This window comes from Apium graveolens, chromosome 4 (assembly GCF_009905375.1).
Source record: "Apium graveolens cultivar Ventura chromosome 4, ASM990537v1, whole genome shotgun sequence".
NCBI lineage: Eukaryota > Viridiplantae > Streptophyta > Magnoliopsida > Apiales > Apiaceae > Apium > Apium graveolens.
In genome coordinates, this window is record NC_133650.1 from 238,098,853 (window position 1) to 238,121,579 (window position 22,727).

The 22,727-nt window shown below is 39.2% G+C and overlaps 1 long non-coding RNA gene across 2 annotated transcripts in view; it reads right to left on the reverse strand.

Moving 5' to 3' along the window:
- Positions 1-941: 941 nt before the first annotated feature.
- Positions 942-22,727, reverse strand: part of LOC141717068 (uncharacterized) — a 31,286-nt gene continuing 9,500 nt past the window's right edge. The window contains exons 3-4 of one of the 2 annotated variants that reach the window (XR_012573513.1): positions 6,445-6,521; positions 942-1,091 (exon numbers count right to left, since the gene is read on the reverse strand). This is a non-coding gene — a long non-coding RNA (uncharacterized LOC141717068). Of the gene's footprint in view, positions 1,092-5,665; positions 5,788-6,444; positions 6,522-22,727 lie in introns of those variants that run through there. The other variant, XR_012573514.1, reaches the window with a different exon arrangement.

Here is a 22,727-nt window from a genome sequence, read left to right on the forward strand (position 1 = left end):
TATTTATCATAGCACCATCATTTCATTCCACCAAAAATTCCAGATTTATACCTTTCTCTCTAACTCTTTCAAAATTCATCTAATTCATCCCATACTTATTCACGGGTGGCTTAGTCACTAATGGCTTCTTTTAACCCAATAACAACTATCCTCTGAAACAATTAAATCTCCTCTCTAAACTTCGTCTCATATTTATTTATATCTTAAGCGCTCACTATTTACTGTAACTCTCGAATCCATCCTCGTAGGTACAATCGGTTCATAGAACAAGTTCTAAACTGGGGGTATAGAACAGGATGTAGGGTAAACTAAAGAGATACACTCACAACCGAATGTGCAGTAAAACAAGAATAAACAGATGGAGGTTCTTGAATAGGTAATCTCGTATCAAGAGGTGGAAAATTAGCGTAGAATAACTTGAAGAAGTACAACCGTTATAACAGAAGGTAATACCATTAATACTGGTGGAGGAACAAGGTGCAAATCCAATCTGAGAGAAGATGACGATCCTCGAATGGAAAGCTCCAAATGATCAAATGACACCAGGAAATCAAGATCTGCCATTGCCATTGTCCGGAAATCACGTCGCAAGCTGAGAATTCCGAATCGCAATATGAACCGTGCCGGAGACCTACTATACCATCGCACTCAACCTCACATCGTCTTATCTTTCTATTTCCTATTCCTATTCCTAACCCTCTACCCAATCTCGACAATCTAGGCTTGTTTCAGTGACTTATAACCTGTAGCTCTGATACCAACTTGTGGCGCCCTCCAAACCCGGGTCAGAAGTTTGGGGTCCACAACACAAACACAATATATCAACCTGTATAAGAAATATTATTTATAATGACCCTGTTTTACAAAATCACGGATCGCAACAGGTTAAAGTATGAACACAAGCCATAACCTTAATTTATTACATCATACCAAAACCCCACTAATTTAACTTATAATTGATAATAAAATCATTCTTACAAACTAACTATCTCTTTACCACATGAAACTTCTGCTAGCTTGATCCAACTCGACTGGAACCTTAGCCCGCACTTTGGACTGAGGAACTTCACTATCATCCATATTCTTTTTAACTGTAAAATATATAAAAGAATCGCAAGGGTGAGCTAACTAGCTCAGCAAGTCATGATAACGATAACTGAAGTTAAACAATAATCAAATGAGATGATTCAAAGGAATCAAGTTTCTTTTTAACTAATCATTAGAATTGGATATTCATTTTAAGTTTTAAAAACTAAGGTTAGGCTGTTGATCAGTCACGCACTAACCCCGAGCAAGCACACAGAACTGCTCTAATTACTGGATCCAAGGCACACATTGGCCTAATTTGACCATTGGTATGGTCTGACCACGAATCTGGTCCACATATATAAAAACTATCCAATCCTAAAGCAGTTCAATATGATAGCAATATGATTCAATAAAAAAAGATTATAATCAATAATAATTAAACATTTGCATAAAAACGTAAGGAACTCATGGATATCACAAGGGTATATCAAGTTATGTATAAGAAACGATTTTTCCGGTTTGTAAAATGATCAGGTATTTGATCAGTAATGATTTTTCAGGATATGGTTCTCTGATCTTATAAAGAATGATTGGAGTATAAAAGTTTATGTGTTTTCAAATCATTCTATTTCAGTGTTTGGTGTTTGGTAGTTATACCTTTGGGGAGTAGTATTATATTTGTATGGTTTGGTGTCTGAAGATCAACAAAAGACGGATTACAAAGAATGAGGTTTATGGCTCAAGATCAAGAAAATCAGGGTTCAAGGTTAAATGGTTTAAAGTTCTTGCAATATAAAACAGGAGTTATTTTGAATACTAGCGACATGTTATCACACAGTTTAAAACATTGGTAATATATATTTTGAAGAAAAATTTAGAAATACTTGCCTTACAAGGCTTTACAACTATTACTGATCAACCCTGAGTCGAATCTGTTGCTCAGGTTCTAACGTCCAACCACTAGATCCCATTAGATTCAACTTCGACACTCAGATATTTCTGTTGAAACTCTACTGAGCTCGTCGACTGACCACTAGATTATCTTTAGTCCACCGTCCACTTTCAGGTTCCCGACTATAACCTACAGGGTCGAAATACCCTACATTAGACGTCCAGGTATGCTTGACATATCCTCGCTAATAACTTACCCAAACGATAACAATCCTGACTCGTACTTATTCATATTATAATAACACACACAATAATTAGGGTTCACAATCTCGAAAATCGGTTCGGTGTTTATTTTCAGGAAATACATATACTCGCCATTTTACGAAATTAAGGTTATTGGTTTTGGCAAAATAGTGCATCACACCGCACCATCAAGTTTCGTATAAAATACATATGCATTTATATATATCCGTTCGACGTCCCGATAATCACTGGATACGCTCCCGTATTTCCGTAGTTAGCTTTTCAGGAAATCGGGCAGCATCCCCTTTGTATATCGGACTACCCGTCGATACCATTCGACGTCTCAATCAACAATCAATCCAAAAATCAAATCAACTCAAATTCATAACCTAAAACACGCAATCCAACAATCTCGAACCAACAAAACAATCACAAGTCATAAATTCCTAAACATCAATTCCATTACAGTTATTAATTGTTATACATATTTTATATTTATTTCAAAATATTAGGACTCAGAATAATTCATCACGGTCCACCGTCCGCTCGTCGAAATTCATCGCGGACGGCGGTAAAATCCGTCGGTGCCCGAATAATTCCGGGTTTCCACACGAATTTCACCGATTTCTTCGAATAAAACTAATCACACAGAATTATTTATATCACAGAGTATCAATTAAAGTTCCTGCGAAATGTTTACAATAAAATAAAAAAAATCAGATTAACTGAATCAATATAGTCGACAACAGAAGCAACAGGAATACTGCCTCACAGACACGCAACGCGTGCAGCAACACACCAACCCAACGCGCCACACACCCCTCGCCTGAATCGGAGGAATGAGGCGGCGACGGAAAAAGATAAGGATAACACAGGGACAACAGTCAATTGCACACCAATATACATACGTATATATGTATAAACACACAATCACAGAGACCAAATCCACCTGGGCACGGCTGCTTACCGGATGAATGAGCCGGAATAAGCACAACGCCGGAACAGAGAACCGAAGAAAAGAGAAAACGAGATGGAGTAAAAAGACCAACAGGGCAAACACAGGAGGGTTTTGTTATAATAAAAAAAATCTTCCTTAATCTCCTGCTAACACGTGTCCTCTGCTGAATATAAAGTGAACACGTAGCATTTAGGATAATTACGTAGGTTTTTACGGTTCGATTCGCCCCACAACTTAAAATTTACGAATTTGGGCGTACGAAAAATAATTCCAGAAAATTGCGAAGATAATTTCAAAATGTCATAAATATCCCGAAGTTTACAAAGACATAATTTTTTTATATTTTTAAAACACTTTTTAAGGTGCTCTTTGTACCCGCTTTTTAACAAATAACGAAACGACGCGCGGTGAAACGAATCCCGAAAATTTTCAAAATAATTTTAAAATTCTCGGAATATTCCCAACTTAAATAAATATGAATTTCATGATTTTTGAAGAATTCTGGATTTAAATACGGATTTTACAGATAAATGCAATCAGAAAGTCATACAAGGTTAAATAATTGACGAAATATTGATTTCTAAATTTTATAAAATCCTAAAAATAAATATTGAAATTATAAAATTATAAATCTAATTTTAAGTATCATCCAAATATTTATGGAAATAAATCTGCAATTAAATCCACTTTTTAAAGTGGAACAGAACAATACCACTCACTATTTATTACACAAATAATCCCTATACAACCACAGTCACACATAAAATAGTAACACACAATACACTGTTGAAACTACCAATACACATATTTTATTTATTAATTATTTAATAATTACACATTTAAATAATAATATACGAGTCGTTATACGGATTCCCCAGCTCATATGCCTGAGTCCCCAGCTCCAGACAGAGTGCCTGTGGTGCCTATACCTGCCCATATTAGTGATGATTTGGCTCGGGACCGTGACTTTGTGTTTACTCGCATATCTGAGTTGAAGTCTTTGGTAGACCAGTTGGCCGAGAGTCTAGGTTGCAGATGTTGGTGCCAGAGCCCGAGTGGTTTGTTCGTATTGAGATGGTGGAGCAGGTTGCCCGTAGACGGTTTGAGGAGGGACCTTCTTACAGTGATGCTGAGGCCGAGGCCCGCAGAGTTCATAAGATTATGCGTTGGATGATGTCTGTGTTGAGGGAGATTCTGGATCGCCATGTGTAGTTTCAGTGTGTGATCAGACGGGACATCCGGTAGAGGCCGTAGTAGTTGTTATTATTGTTTCTCTTCAGCGCCGGTAGGCTTTGGGATACTTGTTCAGATGTCGGGATCCCTTTATGTTGTGGGATTTCAAATGTCAGATCAGGTAGATGTTGTGTGAGCAAGCGACAATAAGATGGTGGAAAATGTATTAGTTGAATCAGATACTTTTGGGTTATCTGTCAATTCCAAGTCGGAATCGGATAATTTGGTTTTAATTATATTTTGGGTTGTAATAATATTATTCTGGATGGTAGCTGTAATCTTGTCTCATATTTTATCCTATTAGATCATGTTAGTTTCGAGATTTATTATATTTATGTTGTCATTATATTGGTATTAGTGGTATTGTGGGTCCTCATTCATAACCCCGAGTTTGAGGGCGTCACAATTACCATATGCAACTTCATGTGCACTTTTAACTTTATTCTCGACGTACAATAAAATATAATACAGGCTTGCCTATATAACAATTTAAAGAAATATCAAACAACATTGTATATATTTGATAGTTTTGTTTAAGAATATACATAAACCTAAACTTTCAAACAACTAAATACACCAAATCGTACCAACTATATTAAGACCTTTCTATAAGTTATATTTTGTACCTTTAAACTACATATTGAGTCTACATGTAAATACTTTTTTGTTTTTTTATCACATTCTTAACATTTTTTGACCTTTCTACCTTTTAATTGTACTTAAAATCTCTTTCAAGAATCACCTACATATTACCATCTAACCTCATAATCACTCCCTTTAGCCTCATTATCACTGTGTTCAAGTTTTATCAAATTTTTTTGCTCTCATTTATATAAATTTTCATTTTACCTCACACTTTTCTTATAGTCGCCTTCATATACAATTTGTGAAGTAAATAATATATTGAATTATGCTACAAACTAATAATATTGACAATAGATTGGAATTAGAATGTCTGCTTTTTCCTTACAATAATTATGCCTTCATTTTTTTCTCTCCTAACTCATTAATACGTGTAACACCCCCTTTCTAAAAAAAGAGATATCACTTATAATTCATAAACCTCCAAGTAGAGCACTAAGATAATCTCTAATAATTATTTAAATTTAAATAACGGTAGTAGTATAGAGCCTAATTAAGAAAATATAGGGTAGCTCTCCATCACACAGTCTCAGGTCTCCCTAAGCACCAGCCAGAAAAAGAATACTGCATGAGTCAAATGCCTAGTACGGATTTGAATAAAATATATAAAACAGTAAAACGAATATATATTTGACAATTTATTATAACGGAAATTTTTAAAATAAATATGGCCGAGTCAACGAGGGGTTACAATATTTCATACCGAGATCAGAACAGATACAAATACACGCATCATAGGGTACCTCATGCGTGCAACAGAATGGATAACGTGTACGGCATATGCAACGTCCCTATAAATCAAATCACAAATCAAACTCTGGGTGTACCCACGTATCCTGAACAAATATCAAATGGCCAAAAGCTCCACCCAAGAGCTAACAGAAGGATACGCCGTGACCAATCACACTGTCACGAAAGTGTCATGTCACTGGTGCCGCAATGACATGGTTGTAGTACCCCTACAGCTGTTTAACTCGGTATACCCTATATCACTAAGGGTCCAAATAAAATAGTTTCGGAAAATTTAAAATCACCTGATGCAGATATATCAATTGTTCTAAGCAAATTTGTAACACGAGTAATTTCTAAAATCACAGAAACATATATGCAAATATTTTAAACAGAAATGAGACAAGTATTTTAAACATTTCAGAACAGAACTAAACGGATATTTTAATTTTTTTGAAACAAAACTGAGACAAATAATTCTGAAAAAGAACATAAAGTTATATTCTAATATTTTAAAAAGATTAATTGAGATTTGTATTTTGAAAACCACGGATGAAATAGATTTTCAGATATTTTTAAATAGGTTTTAAAATAATTTTAACGAGTCAAAACATTTGGGATGAATAATAACGGGGTGAACAAAATAAAGAATCGAACGAGTAAAACATATTTAATGATAATAAGAGTAGCGCCGAATAAAAAGAGATAGAAATCTGTACCTCCATAATAATAACCACGGCCTCTCAAAGCCTCTGACAATATTTGCAACTAACACTCTAAATCCCAAGCTCCGGATCTGAATACAAAATTATAATTAAAATTTGTTATTAATAAAATATGTCTATGTGCTCCTGGAATTTGGAATTTATATTTATGATTACAAGTGCTTACTTCATGGTTACCAATTTTATTTTCAATGACCATATTGATCACATGCGAGTGGTTGCTAGCTAGTGCTGCACACACTTACTTAGCATTGTAGTTTTAGTACATAATTTTATAATTTATCAAAAGAACAAGTTCATACATAAATACAATGATTAAAATCATGTAGTTCTATAACTAGTTTCTTTGTTTTTTTTACTTCTACACCAAGTAGTTTGATGTACGTGATTTAAGACGAGCAAGATTCATACATATACTATATGCTTGCACTAATAATTACTTAAATATTAATAATAAATAAATATAATTCAGACACATATAAATAGGCGTGTGATGAACGTTAATGGCAATTATGTACTTCAACTTTGTTCTAGCATCGGACTCCTAGATGCCATGCGGTTCTTGAGCACTCCTACGCCCATCTGTTTTCCTCTATTTTTTTATCTCTCCCACCATTCTAGGATTTTATCACTTAAATCGTGTATATTATATGTATAGCACAAAGTATCCTATAATTATTTAAAATTAGAAATTTTAATTTTAAATTATCAAAACATTGTTATTATACTTCTTTATCCTTTCCTAATTTAAATATTATATTTAATAACTTATTCTTATTCCAATTTTAATTAAATTATTATTATTATTATTATTATCTCAAAAATATATAAATTTCACATATATTACATATATACCCCTTAAAAAGGATTTTGTGCCCGGAATCAAAGAAAACCAAACACTGAATACATAAATTGAATAAACACTACTATTTTTGGAGAACAAATTTTTTAATTTCAATGTAATCTCTCTCTCTCAAAATAGTCTCTCCATAAAACTTTGATAAAGAAAATATTTTCTTTCTAGTTACAAGAAATATATTTTCCAATCAAACATTGCGATATTTGTGAAATAAGTAATACTCAAAATTAAGTAAAATAATAAAATAATGTGTGTATTAATGACAATAGACGAGAGACTTCCTGCTCTTTCATAAATATCTAAAGGTTCAAATTTTCAGTTTTTTTTTCACATTACCTATATTTAACGTGTTCTAACCTCTTTTAAGTTTTCTTCAAAAAGAAAATTCTTTCTAGTTGATGGATAAAAATTCTTACAAGCTCCATGCATCCTACCATATAATATCTTAATTACAGCAAACACATGTCGCTTTTCTAACTATTGTTAGATTCAACGTGCCTAGATATAAAATTATTAAACTTAAAAGCTACTCTAAAACATGATGTCTGGACTTATAATGCATGGAAGCTCTACTATAATTTAGTTTTGTACTTCATACCCGTTAAAAAAAATCGTTTAAATAAATTGATGTAAACTTTGCATCCCTAACTTATCAACACAAACACACTATTAAGCCTAACAATATCCCGCTTACCATTCTTACTAAAAAATGGGATAAATTTCTCTTCCTGGTAAGTAAAAAAAAATCTATTTATTATATAGATGAACCAACACTCACACGTGTAACATTAATGTCATTGTCTAACTATAATTTTTTTGTTATCATAATTCTTCAATATTGCAAGTCGCCTCTAACAAATTATCTTAAATTTGAATTACAAGTATCTAAGACTCTTCTCATTAACTTAAATTTGACGTTGCTTTTCATCTAAACAATGTTGCCAAAAATTTTACCAATACAACCAAGTCATGTGTTAAACAGTACTAGTGAGAAGAAAAATGATCACAATTTTGTATGACAATAATTTTAACGAGAATTTATTATTTAAACAGGGAGAGAACATAGATTTAGTACCGAATATAGTTACTAAGTCAACTTTAACATATTCAGAATCGAATATACCGTTCATAGTACTTTGCTAAATTTTAAAACCAATTTATATAACCATATGCTAGTATTCATCACAATAATATATTACTATCATTTTGAAGAAAATATCGAGCAAGAGTATAATAACTTAATTAACTTTAAAAATAAATTAACATAATATATGATAACTCCGGTGAGCGGGCGGCTCCGTCCGACGACGTTCCTGGACCTTCTGTGCGTGGGTGAGGTGTAGCTGCTGGTTGGGCGCCTGCAAAACAACACCGGAAGGGGGGTTTGACTCCCACGGCGCCTCCGGTGTGAGAATAAGAACAGGGCCTTGAAGAAGACGAAGGTATGTATATATGTAATGTATAGGTTGTTGTGTGTGTGTATGGATCTGTATATGTGATGGCTGCTGTGTGTTTATGAATATATGAGAGTGTGTGAGTGTGCAAGAGTGAATATTTTCCAACCCCTAAACCCTTCAGCCTTGGGGGTATATATAGCCCCAAGGTAGGGTTTAGGGGTAGTTACCTCTAAATCTGGGCCGTTGGATCTTGGGACCAGAGGACGCCTGACTTGGGTGGATTGCTTACACGTGTACAAGGGAGGACCACCTTCAGAGTGTCCTAACGGCCTCTGACACGCGCCGTACTTGTCTGGTGTGTTGGTTGTTGATAGCTGTCATAGTCACGTGCCCACGTACCCTTGCTTGGCGGGTTGCGGGATGTGAATGTGTTTGCTGGGACCCCTCTCATGGTGATTTTAGCCCTGATCCGGATCCGGGTATGTAGATGGATCCGGGTCCGGGTCATAGGATGGACCCGGGCGTGGTCTCTCCATTTGATTATTCTGTGAGAGAGGGGGGCCTCGACCCATCGATCGAGTCTGGTATCCTTTGGGTCCAGGTTGAGTCCTAGCCGGGTCTCTTATACCCTATCATTTGCCCCACACTCCCTTATGCAGATTTTCTGGATGAGGGAGTAGAGTAGGATTGCATATTTGCTTTAGGGGAAAAATTTCCGCTCCTGGTTGCCCCCCAATCCGGATCTGGTGTAGTGGATGCCAATCCGGATTAAGGTAGAATAGTTGCTTCAGAAAAATTTGCGCTCCTGGTTGCCCCCCAATCCGGATCTGGTGTAGTGGATGCCAATCCGGATTAAGGTAGAATAGTTGCTTCAGAAAAATTTCCGCTCCTGGTTGCCCCCCAATCCGGATCTGGTGTAGTGGATGCCAATCCGGATTAAGGTAGAATAGTTGCTTCAGAAAAATTTCTGCTCCTGGTTGCCCCCCAATCCGGATCTGGTGTGGTAGGGAGATATCCGAATTGATTAATTTTCTCTTCCAAATATGTATCTGTCTGACAATGACCCGGATTAGGGCTCTTGATCCGGGTAGCGGGCCGTGGAATTTGAAAAGTCGAGAAGTTGTAACGTCTTTCAGTTTATTCCTTCCCACAAATTTGAATTTTTAGGCAGTTTTTCCCTAGAAACTCGGCCCATAATGATTATGGGTTTTAAATGTATATCAAGGGGTTTTTTCTTTTTGTAACCGTTTTCTAGCCAACCACACCCTGCCACGTGGCAGGGGCTGTTACTTTTTTTGGCCTATAAAAGGCTGCTCACTTCTTCCACTTATTCTTTATTTTTTCATCAAAAAAGAAGACCAACAGTCACAGCATTCTTTCTTTTTCAATTCGCTTGGAGTTCTTTGAAGCCTTGGAGTGTTTGTTGCCTGATTTTTCCGCCGCCTTTCCGCCTCTACTTGCTCTTTCACTCGACAAATCTGTAAGCCGCTACTGCCCTCTCATTGTTCTGTACTTTCGATTTTTCATATTTCCCTTCTAGTTTTCGCATGCTTCGAATTGATCGATATATTTATGTGTTTTTGGTCCGTTTTTGTAGAGGGTTTGTATATTTCCGTTTAGGTATTTGTAGATCTGTATATTTTCTGGGTGTTTCTGTTTTATTTTTATGCGAAAATGGGGTTTTTGGGTTTGATTTTTCTGGGTTTTTTGATGGTGTTCTTCGTGTTCTTGGTTAAAATATATGTGTGTATAGGTAAAAATGACTGATTTTGTTGTTTGATTCTTGGGTTGACTGTTTGGGGGTAAGGGTTTTGATTTTGATCCGGGTCGAGGGTATAGGATCTGGGGGAGGTTTATGGGTAGAATTATATGACTTAGGTTTTTTGAGCTGTTTTTGGTTGCTTTTTATCCGGGTATGGGTAATTTTAAGTTTTTGGTTGTTATGGATCCGGATCTGGGTATTTGCCACCAAGATCCGGGTCCATGGTTGTTTGGTTTTTTGTTGTAGTTAACATGATCCGGATCTTTGATGTTTTTCCGGGTTGGACTTGCATTGGGGGTCCGGATCATTAGGTTATGGAAAGCTAACATAACGTACCTGATCCGGACCGCTTAGCAAAATAAATAAAATCTGTAGGGTCCAGGCTAACTGACCTTCATTTTAATAGGTATATGGTCCGGACCAAGGAGCGGGTTAGGAAAGTCTATAACTGCTACCCCAACTTTTCTGACGAGGAGAGTGATCCGGATTCATCTGGTAGGGAACAGATTCGGGGCGAGATGGTGAGAAAGGGGTCCGGGTCTGTGGGAACGATTACGAGCTTCCGGTTCAAGAGGCTTCCGGAGAACTCGGTTATCTTCACTCCGGACGGACGTTGGTCCGATATTAAGTATCACTTCGTTAGGAAGCCACCCGGGTTTGAAGATAGCATTTACTACACCCGGGTCAGATATGAGAGGCACGAGGATGGCCACCCGGGCGTTTATGATCAGGGCGCCCTGGAGGCAGCTTTTGCTTCGTTTGGGATTAACCGGGATCATTACCAGCTGAAGGATTTTTATGCTGAAGCTGACCCGGGTGATATGGACAAGGCAATCCGGGCTGCTTTTCAATTTACTCCTGATATCGCTTGGAGGTGGCCCGAGGCGCATGAGAGGATTTTCCATCGTCCTGCTGACGGTTTTGTTCCGGTCTGGCTGGAGCATTTAAGGTCCGGGTGGAGCCCCCGCTGCCATATTTTTCTTAAGCACCTGTGTAAGTATGTCTACAGGATATCCCCCATGCAGATAACTCCGAACGGAATCAAGTCTATGACCTGGTTCATAGCTTGTTGTAACAAGGCCGGGCTCATGCCTACCTTCAAGTTGTTCCACCAGATTTTTTATCTTTCTAGATCAAGCCAGAAGCCTTTTTATGAGCTGAGGTTCCGGGCAGCAGAGTGTGGATTTGGTCCGGGTAGGTCCAAACCGGTTATGCACCAGACCTCTTTGAAACATTGGAATGGGGAGATATTGATGTTGAAGGGGTACGATCTGGAGTATCTCCCTTACTTCACAGCTGGGGAAGTTAAGAAGAAATTCAACCCGGAGATCTTAGAGGGGAAGGCTGTAGACCAAATTAGGAAATTTTGTGGTAGTCTCGGGTTCCAGCCAACCCGGGATACCTTTATGAACCATAAACTCATGTTCCAACTTGGTTGTAAGTTCTTGTTTAATATGTTTTTTTTATCCGGGTCCCCATCCCCGCTTGGAGATCCGGATTACCTTCCTTTTCCTTGTAACTTGTAATTTTTGATCCGGATCAACGCCTATTTTTGATCGTTGATGATCCGGTTCAACGTATATTTTGGTTTTTTACTTGTAGCTAATTTGCATAAAATGTCTTCCCATGGTCCGGGCTTACTGCAGTATTTTATTTCCGGATTTGGTAGTCTTTGCATTTGTATCAATCCTGTGCTGACAGTTTTCCTTTCCCATTTTTCAGGTTTGTCGTATTACAACCCTGCATCCCGGGCCATAATGTCTTCTTCAGCTTATGCAGCAGCTTTTAACTCCCTTGGGTTGGCCTACAAGACAACGAAAGGGGCTCCTGGGACTGGATCCGGGTCCGCCGACGCAGAGGGCGGAGCCGAGTCTTCTGCCCCCCGGAATGTTGCTGATCCAGCTAGTTCACCCTTGGCCGAGGGTCCGGACGTCCAAGAGATTTCAGAGGATGAACCCCCTTCAAAAAAGAGGAAGTCTGCCCCGGGAAAGCCTCCCCGCGGGAAAGCTGTTGTTGCCGACCGGGTCATATGCGATTCGGAAGGGAAGGGCCCGGATGGGGTTCCTATCCGGATAGGGACAAAGAGCCTTATTGACCTGGCCGGGTTCATGTCCAGTATCCCCTCCGAAGATGACTAGGAGGAGGTTGAGGGTTACAGCATGGCGGCTGCCTTGAAGAGGGTCATAGGTTAATGGGGGCAGGTGATTTTTGAATTTTTATGCTCTTAGTTCCGGATTATGCCCCCTAATTCATTTTGTGCTTTACTCATAAATATATTTTTTTTTGTTTCTCAGCTTGGGAGTGCAATATCCATTTGCTCCGACGTTGCTTTCACTGAGCTCAAGGAGGCCAACAACCCGACTAAATCCGAGAAGATACGTTCCGATATCTTGAAGGGAGAGCTGGAGGAGGCCCGGGAGGGATTCCGTGTGGTGGAGTCCGGATTGAATGAGAAGCTGAAGGATTCCGAGGCCCGAGCTGAGGGGTTGGCCAAAGAAGTGGAGAGACTCAAGGCCGAGCTTGCTGCTAAAGAGAGTTTGAACAAGGAGGCTATCATTGCTGAATTCAAGGCTAGTGATGTTTATGACTTCGAGGTTGCTCAGGTTGGGGTTCCCGAAGTGCGCAGGTCCTGGGTTGTTGCCGAGCGCCACATTAAGACTGACCCCTTGCCTTCCTGGGAGAGCTTTATCCAGGAGTTCCTTGCTGCAAAGGCCGCGGTGGAGCAGGGCCAGGGGGAACCGAAACCCTATAACGGCCCGAGTCCCAGCTTCCTCTAGATCCGGACCAGCTTTGCAAAGCTTCTCTGGCCCAGCCCTTGTAATTTCATTTTCTAGGATTTCCCATTCTCGTACTTTGATTTGAACTATTTGTAATATTTGGATTTGTTCCGGGTTGATGGCAATCCGGATCTTGCTTTGAACTTTTCTTACGTTTTAGAAAATACTTGCTTTTCTTCCATCTGTTGTTGTTTTTTTTTCTTTTATGAGCAAATGATCATGATCCGGGATGTGGCTATTGCCCCTAACCCGGATTGGGCTTATATCAGGGTTGGTCCGGGTATGGAACCGTATCCGGGTTGATGTAAGTACATAATGGTTGCTTGCAATCCGGATCTGACGGCTTATCCAGGTTGATACTTAATTTTATGCTTAATGTACTTAGAAAATGTAAGTAAATGATTGTTGTTTCTAATTTGCTTTCGATCCGGGTATAAAACCCACCCGGGTTGATGTTTGCTTTTTTGTTGTATGTACTTGGAAAATGTAAGTACATAATGGTTGCTTGCAACCCGGATGTGAATGCTTATCCAGGTTGGTGTTTGCTTTTTTGATTTATGTACTTGGAGGGTTACCTAAGTACATAATGGTTGTTTGTAACCCGGATTTGGATGTTTATCCGGGTTAATTTTTGCTTTTAAATTTGTTTTCAATCCGGGTATGTCTAATCCGGATTGGTGATTGCTCCATTTACTTGGAAATTTTCTAAGCAAATAGTGGTTGCTTCCATAACTGGTAATTTAAAAGTAATAACTTTCTAAGAAAGGAAAATTCTTTTCATTGATTTGTAAATCTTTTCATACAAAATATAGGATCATAGATTGGTTGCTTGCCATAGGCTACAACATCTGGTTGCTTTTGGTTGCTTTTTCTACTGGTAAAACTTTCTGAGCCTGAGTCCATGCCATGTATTTGGTATCTCAGACTCATCCATGTTCATGAGCTTGTATGTTCCTGGCCTTAGAATTTCCTTGACTTTGTATGGGCCTTCCCACTTTGGCATTAGCTTCCCAGTGTTGGTGGGGTCTGAAGCTTCCGTGTCTCGAAGGACCAGGTCTCCAACTTGAAAGTTTTTGACCCGGGACTTTTTGCTGAAGTGTTCTCTTGTTTTCTGCTTATACTTTTCCATTCTTGCCACTGCTTGGTCTCGGACTTCATCAATTAGCTCAATATTCGTTCTAAGCCCCTCCTCATTTGCTATCTCATCAAAGTTGATTGCTCGATGGGAGGGGGATCCTACTTCAATTGGTAGCATGGCTTCAGTTCCATAGGCCAGCTTGAAGGGTGTTTCTCATGTGCTTGTTCTTGGGCTTGTTCTGTATGCCCAGAGTACATTAAGCAGTTCTTCTGGCCATTTGGTTTTGCTTTCCCTGAGTCTCTTCTCTATCCCCCTGAGAAGTATTCGATTTATTACCTCAACTTGGCCGTTTCCTTGAAGGTAGGCTAATGATGACTTCTTGTGCCGGATGCCCCTTTTTTGAAGGTAGGATTCAAATTCTGAACCAACGAACTGCGGACCATTATCTGAGACCAGTACTCTCGGGATCCCAAACCTCATCAATATGTTGTCCATGAACTTGATGCAGTCTTATTGGTTTATTGTTCTCATTGCCTTTGCCTCTACCCATTTTGTCATATAATCAATTGAGACTAGCAAGTACCTGAGGTCTCCTCTGGCCCTGGGAAAGGGTCCCATGATATCAATGCCCCATGCAGCAAATGGGATTGGTGACAAGACTGAAGAAGGTAGGACTGGGCTCATCCGTGTCACGTTGCTGAAGAGTTGGCATTCCTTGCATCTTTTCACAAAGTCTATTGCATCTTGGTGAATAGTGGGCCAGTAGTACCCCTGCCTTATGATTTTGTGAGCTAGTACATTTGCGGACATGTGGTCCCCGCATATTCCTTCGTGAACTTCCATGAGGCAGTAATGTGCCTCTCCTGGGCCTATGCACTTGAGGATCAGGGAGGAGAAGGTCCGGCGATAGAGTATACCCTCTTCAATGAAGAATTTTGAAGCTTTTGCCTTTAACCTTTGAGCCTTCCCTTTATCCTCCGGGAGCTCTCCCTTCTCTAGGTAGTTAATAAATGGAATCATCCAATTTGGGTCGTTATCTATTTCCATGACTTCTTCAGATTCTGTGCTCGGTTTCTGCAATTCCTCGAAGTAGACGGAGCAATCCAGGTCTGATGAATTTTGAACAAGTTTAGATAGTGCATCAGCTTCTGAAATCTCCTCTCTGCATATTTGGATGACTTGGATTTTTGGTATGGAGGCGAGGTAGCTTTGGACCAGAGCCTGGTATTTGGCTAGAACTGGATCCTTGGCTATGTACTCGCTGTTTGTTTACTTTACCACGTTCTGGGAGTCGCTGTAGATTTTAAGATCCTGTATCCTGAGTGTTCTTGCTAGCTTCAATCCTGTGATCAAGGCCTCGTATTCTTCCTGGTTGTTTGTCGCTGAAAAGTCAAAGGAGATTGCTGTTTGGATTGTGAATCCTCCTGGGCTCTTTAGGATGAGCCCGGCTCCTGATCTTTCGTTTGTTGAAGAACCATCAACTTTGAGGGCCCAGGCTTCTGTTTCTTGATCTGTGTTTCTCTCGGGGTCAATGCTCATGGGCACGGGCTCTTCTTCTGGGAAATTGCATTCTATGATGAAATCAGCTAGAGCCTGGGCTTTGATTGCTGTCCTAGGAATGAAACTCAGATTGAACTGACTTAGCTCAACTGCCCAATTTACCAACCTCCCTGAGACATCTGGCTTGTGTATTATCTTCCTTAACGGTTGATTGGTTACAACTCGTATCTCCCTTCCCTGGAAGTAGTGTCTGAGCTTCCTGGATGCTGTGACTAAGGTAAAAGCAAACTTTTCTAGCCTCGGGTACCGGGTTTCTGCATTTTTTAACACTTGGCTCACGTAATAAACTGGTTGTTGTTTGCCATTCTCTTCCCTGATCAAGGCTGCTCCAACTGCCAGGGCCCCTGCTGACAGGTAAAGGGATAGGGGTTCCCCGGGTTGAGCTTTGGTTAACACAGGGGGTTGAGAAAGGTACCTTTTTATTTCTTCAAATGCGCTTTGGCATTCCGGGCTCCAATTAACTTCTCTCTTGTTGGTTGCTCCTTTTAACAGGTCAAAGAAGGGTAGGCATTTTTCAGCTAGCTTGGAGATGAATCTTCTGAGTGCAGCTAGTGACCCTGCTAGCTTCTGCACATCTTTTTGTGTTCTGGGGGCCTTCATCTCTTGGATTGCCTTTATCTTTTCTGGGTTGGCCTCAATCCCTCGGTTGCTTATCATGAACCCAAGGAATTTTCATGCCCCTACTCCGAATGTACATTTTTCTGGATTGAGCCTGAGTGAGTATTTTCTCAAGTTGTCGAAGCATTCTCTTAGGTCTCCTATGTGCCCGGGGATGCTTGTGGATTTTGCAATCATGTCTTCCACATAGGATTCCAAGTTCCTTTCAATCTGGTCCTTGAAGATTTTATTCATTGCCCTTTGATATGTTGTTCCCGCATTAGTCAATCTGAACGGCAGCATTACATAGGCATAGACCACCCTGTGGGTGATGAAGGCTGTCTTTAGAATGTCTCTGGGATTCATCTTGATCTGGTTGTACCCCGAGTAGGCGTCCATGAAACTTAGCATCACGTGCCCAGAAGTCGCATTGATCAATTGATCAATGTTTGGCAAGGGGTAGGGGTCTTTGGGGCATGCCCTGTTCAGGTCTGTGTAATCGATACACATTCTCCATTTTCCGTTTGCTTTTTTCACCATCACTATATTTGCCAGCCATTCCGGGTACTTGACTTCGCCTATTATTCCAGCTTTCAGTAGTTTCTCAATTTCTTCATCGATTGCTTTCTGCCTTTCTGGGGTAAAATTTCTTCTCTTTTGCTTGACTGGCTTCCTCTCTGAGTTGACGTCCAAGCTATGCATCGCTATGGATTCATCCAACCCGGGCATGTCTTTCGGGGTCCAAGCGAATATATCAGAGTACCCTTGGAGTAGCGATACCAGGTCTTTTCTGAAATTAGCCTCGAGCCCGGATCCTATCTTTATCTTTTTGGAAGGATCGCTTGTATTGATCAGAATTGTTTCTATTTCAACAGCGGCCTCTATCTTGGATTGATCCGTATTTGATACCATCTTCTGGATCCGAGCCTCTGTATTCTTTTTCATATAAATCTGAGCATGGGCTGTCATATCTTTATTGTTTCTTTCTCCAATTTTTTCTGGGTTGGTTGCTTGCACAGTAGGGTTGGTTTGGCCAAGGCCTAGGCTTAATTCAATCCCTTCTGTGACTTGGTTGCTTTTTTGCTCTTCTGAGGTTGGTTTGGTTGCTTTCATATCTGGGAGGGATTCTATAACCTGAACTTCTTTTCTCGCGTCGTCCCTTGGGTGGGGGCGATGTTTCTTAATACTTTGTTGTTTCCGGAGCACCACAACCTTTCTCTTGTTGTCTTGATGAGTTTCAGCCATTACCAGAGCCTGGATATAACATCTTTTAGCTACCTCATAGTCTCCCTTGATTTCTCCTACTCCGGTTGGAGTTGGGAATTTGATTTTCAAATGTGATATGGAGGTGATTGCTTGGATCCTGGTCAAGGCCGAGCGCCCGATTATGCCGTTGTAGGATGAAAGGGTATTGATCACGTAGAACTTTATCACATGGGTAACTTGGCTTGAGCCCGATCCGAATAAAACTGGAAAGTATAAAGTTCCCTGGATCGGGACCAAGTTGTTCCCGAACCCATACAGAGGGTCCTTTTGGCATTCATTGGAGCGTACGCTCCCAAGCTTTATCCTGTCCACGGTGTGCTTGAAGAGTATGTTTACTGAGGATCCATTATCGATCAACATCCTTCTTACTTCGTTGTCAAAGATATCAAGTGTTACGACCAAGGCTTCGTTGTGATTCGGGTTGACTCCTTCATAATCCTTGTTGTTGAATGAGATGATCATCTCCGGGTAGGATTGAATGGAGAATACCTCATCTCCTGAGCTCGGGCTCCTAGGGGGAGAGTGTGAACCTCCCAGGACCACATTTATCACATTCTTACCTTTTCTTTGCCTTTCTTCTCTCTGATTTTTCTCCCTTGAGATGTATTGATTCAGGTTGCCTTTCTTGACTTGATCTTCAATGAAGTATTTTAAAGAGAGACAATTTTCAGTCTTGTGTCCATGGGTTTCACAATAGTCGCACTGCCTGTTGTAAGGCCTGCTCTCTGGCGGAGTCTGCATTGGCTTTGGAGGATAGTAGAATAGTTTTCCCTTGATTTCTTTCAGTATCTCTTCCCGGGTCCTGTTTAGTAGTGTCCACTCTGGCTCTTGCCTAGGCTCCCTTGCCTGCCTAGATGGACCGGGATCACTTTTGGATTCTGTTTTAGGGCCCAATCTTTGGAATATTGGGGTGTTTTGTACAACATTTGTTTGATGGATTTGGTTGTTTTATTTGAACTTTTTCTCCTGATGGTAACCCCCTTTCGGTCGGTCATCAGAAGATTTGTTCCTGTTTCCTCCATTCTGAGTCATTCTCATCGCCTGGAGAACGTCTGTTTCTTTTATGAACCGGGCTACCATAGAATAAGCCGCGGCCAGGCTTTGGGGCTCTTTGTTTATCAACTCCACAATATACCTCTCGTTGTGTTCTGGATCCAGGTTTCTTCGAAATATGCTTAGAGCCTCCCTTTCATCGAGATTCGAAACTTTGTTGATGGCTTCCTGGAACCTCCGCATATAGGCTGAGAGTGCTTCGTTATCATACTGGCGGATTGTCTCGAGGTGGCACATGTGCATTTCATGTGTTTTGTTGGCTCTGGAGCTCGTAAATCATGTCCTTGAGATCTTTCTGACCCTCCTCTTCGTCATCAGAAATAAGTTCGGGGGTAGGGTCCCTCCGAGTTCTTTTGCCTCTTGTTTTAGCTAGGAGCCTCTCCTCCTCCAGTTGCATTCTTTTCTGAATTTTTTGCTCCAGCTTTTCTTCTTCTTCCTTTCTTATCTTTTCTCTGATTTCTTCGAACTTTTTCTTTCTGGTTGCTTCTGTCTCCTTTTTACTAGGCTCCTTTTGATTTTTCTTTACCTTTGCCCCAATTCGGTCGAAGACAGATCTCCTGGATTGCTGAGAGTCCCCGGACTCTTCTTGCTCGTCATCTTGTTCAAATTCCATCTGAGCCTGGGCTTGTTCATCTCTGTAGAACCTGATTGCTTCAGCAAGTTCGTGGCTTGTTAAGTTAGCCATATGCTCCTCTGCAACTGGAACATTGGTGTACTTGTACTGATTGAGCTCTATGACATTTCTGGCATCCCTTACCGGGGTATGCTGCGTCAGTGGTTGCTCCTGGAAGGTCTCTCTGTCTCCTCCAGGTTCTTGGGCTTGAGAGGGGTCTTGATCCTGAATGTGGGTACTGGCGGAGGGCCTACCAGCTGTACTTTTTCCTGCTCTTGCCATTACCACAATTGTACAAACAACTGACCAAGATTTGAGGCTACAAATGTGGATCTGAGGTTGCTTTTTTGAAGATTACAAAAAATTTCCAGAATAACAGCAAGCAAAGTTCCTGGGTTTTGTTAACAATAATACTAAACAAGAACAGTAGGCTCTTGAACACAAAAGAAAATATACAAGCTAAAACAGTTCCGGGTTTTAAAATTACCAAGACTACCAAACCCCAGGCTTCAAGACTATCAAGATTATCAAACCCTAAATAACCAAAACTTAACAAACAAGAGCGGGTTCACACAAACGTGGCCTAAAGCAACAAGCTCACACAAACGTGGCTAAAATGAAAATTCATATTCAAGAAAGGGTTTGGCTGTTTATGTTCTTACAGGTTTGGAAGTGGACTCTATCAAGAGTTTGCTGATGAAGATGAATCCAGGGGAACCGAGACCCAAGGATGGAGCCCCCTCCTTCTAGCGCCAAATGATAACTCCGGTGAGCGGGTGGCTCCGTCCGACGGCGTTCCTGGACCTTCTGTGCGTGGGTGAGGTGTAGCTGCTGGTTGGGCGCCTGCAAAACAACACCGGAAGGGGGGTTTGACTCCCACGGCGCCTCCGGTGTGAGAATAAGAACAGGGCCTTGAAGAAGACGAAGGTATGTATATATGTAATGTAGAGGCTGCTGTGTGTGTGTGTGTATGGATCTGTATATGTGATGGCTGCTGTGTGTTTATGAATATATGAGAGTGTGTGAGTGTGCAAGAGTGAATATTTTCCAACCCCTAAACCCTTCAGCCTTGGGGGTATATATAGCCTCAAGGTAGGGTTTAGGGGTAGTTACCTCTAAATCTGGGCCGTTGGATCTTGGGACCAGAGGACGCCTGGCTTGGGTGGATTGCTTACACGTGTCCAGGGGAGGACCACCTTCAGAGTGTCCTAACGGCCTCTGACACGCGATGTGTTTGTCTGGTGTGTTGGTTGTTGATATCTGTCATAGTCACGTGCCCACGTACCCTTGCTTGGCGGGTTGCGAGATGTGAATGTGTTTGCTGGGACCCCCCTCATGGTGGTTTTAGCCCTGATCCGGATCCGGGTATGTAGATGGATCCGGGTCCGGGTCATGGGATGGACCCAGGCGTGGTCTCTTCATTTGATTATTCTGTGAGAGAGGGGGGCCTCGGCCCATCGATCGAACCTGGTATCCTTTATATCCAGGTTGAGTCCTAACCGGGTCTCTTATTCCCTATCAATATAATAATAAGTATCTAATGATGATAACTGTAAGAAATATTATTAAATAATATAATTCAAGTACCTAAAAAAGGGTAAATTCAGGACCATACAAAACATGGACAATCAAACACTGCCCACTGTTACTATAACTAAAAACATTAATAAAGATCCCCTTAGAGTTCTCCCAACCTAATAAAATGATTGTATATACACACAAAGCACAACAACTTCCTGAGCTACGAGAGAGTAAACCAAAAATCAAATGAATTAGATTAACACTACCTAATTAATTTATGCTTAAAGATAGCATAATGATTTTTTTTTTAAATCTTGATGATAATAATAATAATAAAGAGTTGTATATAGGTACATAATGATATTGACTTTGGAGTTAGTACTGAAAATAAAGGAGTATTACATATATCATTATAACATTTTGCAAAATATTTCAAAGTAATTCTCGTTTGATAATTAAATTAGAATAAGATCTAAATTTTATTTAATAAATAAATAATAATGAAAAACTGTACTATATAATATATGATAAAAAAGATACATGATAGATATAACTGGTACAATTATTATTCATACTTGAATGTAATAAACTACGTGAAAGAGAAATTATTTTGAACATATACACATACTACAAGTATCTTAAACAAAAAGTCACACTACCACAAAATGTGAAAAAAAAATATTAATCAAGCCAACCTAATAACTCAACATATTAAGTTTGATAAAATATTCTAAGCTCGAATACTTGGCTCGAGGAAAAAAAACTTAATTGCAGGAGCACAGTAAAATTAGTAATATTTCATTTAAAAATCTACTTCTAAAAGTATCATAATCTTATAAATCAATGTATTGACACAAATAATAGTAATTAAAATAAACGTAAAAAGTTGCACTAAATTATGCAAAAAAAATAGATAAACTATGGTACATAAACAATTCCCAAAACTATGACTACAAATATTATTTTAACAAAATAAAATAAAATGAATAGTGATAATTACCATGCACTCTAACAAAATTTAAAATTAAATGCTTTATAATATTCAGCAAACCAATTTACAAAAATAACAAATTGTAAAATTTAATGAGGGATATACATCCTTGAAATTAGCTACGAACAGCAATATCTGAATAACCGTTTTAGTTTAATAACGTCTCTACAATCCTTTTAAAAATAACAATTTAACGAACCTTAATATGCCATGCATGATATTCTCATCATTATTTAATTTACTCTAAATAAAATTTTAAAGATATGTACTTTATAATCACAATAAATTTCAAAAATTTCTTATATAAACCCTGTAACTATTTTTCAAACCTAAACACATATACAATTTATATCAATTTAACTTTACCGTTTATAGTAGTGATAAACCTAATAACACTTTAGAGAACAAATATAACTCGTAAATAATTAGATAATTCTCATTAAATAGTTCCTAACATAATTCAAAATCGTAAAATGAAAAAAAAAATCCATCTAGTAAATTCGATGCAGTTCCTTATACTCCTTTTAGCTAATAATTACAATAACTATTTTTTTGTCGTATCTTTACATGTCATTCACTTTTCCTGTTAACTATTTCACAACATTTACTTCAATTTTGCAAATTATTAAATTACCCAACTTTACCTGGGATAAGATCAATGTTATACTGTAATAACCATGATTTTTGTAATTATATGTATATACACTTTTTTCCCATTTTAATTATTTTGTTAGATAAAAAAAATATTTTATTATATAGATTTGTTATTAAATATAAAGACTCGTATTTTTATATTAAAAATA